Below are 4338 nucleotides of genomic sequence, written 5' to 3'. Positions count from 1 at the left end.
GATAGATAATGATTCTTGAGTAGTTGTTTGGCTAGGAATTGGGTGAAACTTTTATGATTGATTAATTGTGATTAATTTGAGGATTGTGTTGATTGATTGTTGAGATTAAAGTTATTAATGAAGGTTTGCATGTGTGTAATTCGATTAGGCCTTGAGAATTATGCTAGATTGCATTGTAATTGCTATGGACACGACCAATTGACTTAGGAATTGCAATTATCGATTGGTTTGGATTGTGATTCTCTTAGCTTGTTATTCATAGTGAACCCTAGCTTACCGATTAGGAGATAGCTCTTTGATTCCAATTGATAGCTCTTATCATTAGTCTTCACAACCTTTGATTGGCATGATCTTCCCAAGTTGTTGCAATTATCATGATTACTTGTTGATCCCCATTCCTAGTGTTTTATTTGTTTGATTGTTAGTTTGTTAGTTGTTACTATTCCTTCTTCACCTTCCACTTCGACCTAGCTTAGGCGCATAATTGAGAGTGCTTGAACATTACCATTCCTTTGGGTTCGACCCTTGACTTACTTGTATACTCGTATTTAGGTTTGTTAAGTGTTTATAAATTTAGTTTGACTTAGGGAGGATTAGTAAACGACCTAGTTTTCCCCTAGTCAAAATGGCGTCGTTGCCTGGGAACGGTGCCTATATTTGAGTGTTTTTAATTTCTTGAGTCTAGGTCTTTGTATATATTCTTCTTTTATTTGATTTTTGCTTGTTTTGAAAAAAAAATGGCATGTTTTTCTTTTCCTCAATATGATGGTGAGTCTTTTAATGTCTACTTCCATAGACTTATAGGGTTTTTGAACTATAATTGTTGTTGTCTTTGGGAGGCTTGTGAGATTTGTTATTTTGGTTTGAATGAGCAAACTAGGAATGAAGTTGAAAGCATGCATAATGGTGAATTTAGAGCATTGTCTATAAATGATACTTGGGATTTCTATGTTTGGTTTGCTAGGGATGTCTATAATAGGGATAATCATGATTCTAATGTTGATATGCAATGTGTTGATTCTTCTAATATTAGCATGAATTCCCATGATTTGTCACATGATCCCATTAGTGAACCTAGAACAAATGATTTTAACTCTATTCCCTCTTTTGCTCATGATGATTAGGTACATACTCAAGTTGATGCTAATGGTGTGTTTCAATAATCTTCATTATTTACCATGCCTTCTTGTGATGTGCTTTGTTCCCTTGATAATGAATCTCATATGCTTGGTTGTGCCCCACTCCCCAATGTGATGTATATGCTCATGATTTTCATGTTGATTCTTCCAATCATGGTTGTACATCTTCTTCTAGTGTGTTTGGGAACATTGGCGTTATGGCCGAATGTTCACTTGTTTGTCGATTGGGATTTATGTGTGTTAGCATTACTTCCTTGTTACTTTCTACTTCTCCTTTACTTTTCTATTTCAAGATCAAATTGAAATCTTAGATCAAATTCAAGTACAAACAAGTAAATCTTAAGCTGGGTCTGCACGCACGCACCCCTGTGTGGTGCACGAGGCCTTGGCTCCTTCGCTTTGCTTGATCAAACTCCGCGCTCCCGAGCATTCCCATCATCAGTGCACTCGAGAAGATGCTCGCGAGCAAGGCAGTCCCAAAATGAGCAAATTGACTTGATTATTCACCTACAAAACACAAATAAAACAAAGAGAGAAAGCATAACAAAATAAAACTAAAACTTTTAATTATCAACTAAAAACATGAAAAACTCGTAAAAACTAATCGAGACCCAAGGTGAATTATAAAAATGAAAAATCAAATAAACTAAGAAAATTATATTAAAATGATGAAAGAAAGTAAAGAAAATGTACCTAAATCTTATTCTTTTGAGCGCCATAAATGACGCTCATCAAATTCCCCCAAGCTAAACTTTTGCCCGTCCTCGAGCAAAACAAAATCGAACCCAAGGGACTATGATGACACTATTCAAGAAAAGAAAGAAACAAGAAAACTAAAGAAGATGGGAATATACACTAACTCACTTTCGTAGGAATCACGGTCAATTTTAACAACGAAAAACAAGCCATTTAAACCCCTAAATCGCCCTAGAGGACGTGTGATGCTCTCGTAAAGGTTTTCAAAGAGGAAACCTATAACTCTTTTTATTAAAAGGGAGGCAAAGCATAAGAAAAGGAAAAGTTTAAAACCTTGAAAAGAAAAGAAATGCTTATACAATGGACTTTCGCACATAATCAAAACACGAAGGATATCAAACTTTCTAAAACAACAATGGTAAGCACGTTTTAAGATATCAAGGGTTGATTGAAACATAGGTGTAGGGAATATTTCAAGCCATCCCAAACTTGAGTCCCACTGTGATCATACACTTAAGCATAATGGTGTCCAAAGGGAAGGAAGCTAGCGTAAAAGAGGCGCCAACAAGTTTTAGGAACTTGTAAACCATTCACAGGGTGAAGGTTACACCCCTTAACGATCCATGAGATCGTCAACTCCAATAGGTCTTGAACCAAGACTGGTGTTCGGGGATGAAGGTACGAATCCTATCTAAAAGAGAAAGAACTCGCCCTAATAATAGTCCCCTAATTTATTGTACTCGTATTCATGTGTGCTTTTTGACTAACATGTAATCAATAGGTTTACCCTAAACCTGTTTATCTATGTTGGTTGAATTTAATGCACAAATAAAACTATTATTGGCGATCACTTGAATTATAATCATATTAGCCCTAAACAAGATTATTAATTATCTTATTAAGCGTGATTACAAGTACAAATTCTCTTTAAAAATGCATAAAAAGCGTGATCAAGCAATAAAAATAATATAATATATATCAAGCAACATAATAACAATCATCATAATAATAATATTCTCAATCTCAAAGCATAATAATATTAGCAAGATCCTAGGCATGATACTAACAAGATTAATAACAAACCCTAGCATGTCACTAAGCAATAAAAATCAAAGCTTTAGCCCTAACATGATATGAACATGATATTGATATGATATTAGAAAGCATAGGAAGCACCCTAAACATGATATTAGAAAGCAATAATAACATCCTAACATGATGCTAGGAATTAATAAATAACAAACATGCTTTCTACAAGATTAGAGCAATAAGACTACATATTTTGATGCCTCGTATCTCTTTCTAATAACAAAATACACGCGTTAGTAACTTCAAGGAAAATAATAAATCAAACAATTAAATTAAATAATTGAAATAGAGATTAGAGACCAAACCCTCAGAAATTATAACCTTTCACGTCTAGGGCGAAGGCAACTTCGAACTTAGCTAGGCGTGTCTAGATGTTGTGTATGAGGAATTTTGTTTGAGGGAAGGTTTAGAAAAAGAATACAAAGAAGGAAAGCTTCTAGCTTTAGAGAGAGAAAGAGAGAGATGATGATTATTGATTGTAGATTGTGGATGATTGAAAACGGAGGTCCAAGGACCCTATTTATAATGAAAATAGTCCGGATATGATAAAAAAGAAATCGGAGTTCAAAAAGGAAAAAAACATGACGCTGTCGCTGCAATAGCCCCTGTCGCCAGGCGACAACATGTAGTGCGGCGCTGTAGATAATTTTTCCACACGTTTTCCTATTTCTGATAAAATTGAGCGCACGAGGGATAAAACTGTAATTTTATTTAAAACACTTTTTTTTATTCTAAATAAGACTCATAAAACTCATTTATCAATGCTAATCACATTAGGATTCAAAAGAACCTTCTGGAAAATTCTAAAAGACTATAATCAATCCTAATTGCATTAGGAATCATAAAGCATAATGGGCCCTCCTTTAAATCATTGGGCCACATATAAAAGTCAAATCGGGCCCAGTTTAGTATTTTGGCCATAACTTCCTCATTATTCATCGGAATTGGGCTTATAATATATCGTTGGAAGGCTCTTTTCGAGCCCAATCCAACTACACTATTATTGGACCCTTGTCATGGACCAAATTAAACTGGATTGGCTGTTTTCATAAAATAGGTTTTCAAAAACAGAGAGAAAGAAAATAAATAAAAACTAACCGCAACACTAAACTTTCCACACTTTTACTTCATTCGATTGTGATTCGGCGTGAAAGGTATTCATCACTGGGTTTGGTTTTGGGGAGACACTTTTGGGTGTCTACAATAGGGCATGCTAAGCGTAGAGAACACTGAGAGCTAATCACATCACTGGGTTTGGTTTATAATTCACTTTGGTTCTCGATTAGTTTTTATGAGTTTTTCATATTTTTAGTTGATAATTCATAGTTTTAGTTTTAGTTTTGTTTTGTTATACTTTCTCTCTTTGTTTTATTTGTGTTTTGTAGGTGAATTAATCAAGTCAATTTGCTCATTT

Source organism: Chenopodium album, chromosome 14, assembly GCF_948465745.1.
Source record: "Chenopodium album chromosome 14, dcCheAlbu1.1, whole genome shotgun sequence".
Taxonomy (NCBI): Eukaryota; Viridiplantae; Streptophyta; class Magnoliopsida; order Caryophyllales; family Amaranthaceae; genus Chenopodium; species Chenopodium album.
Note: the sequence above shows the minus strand (reverse complement) of the source record.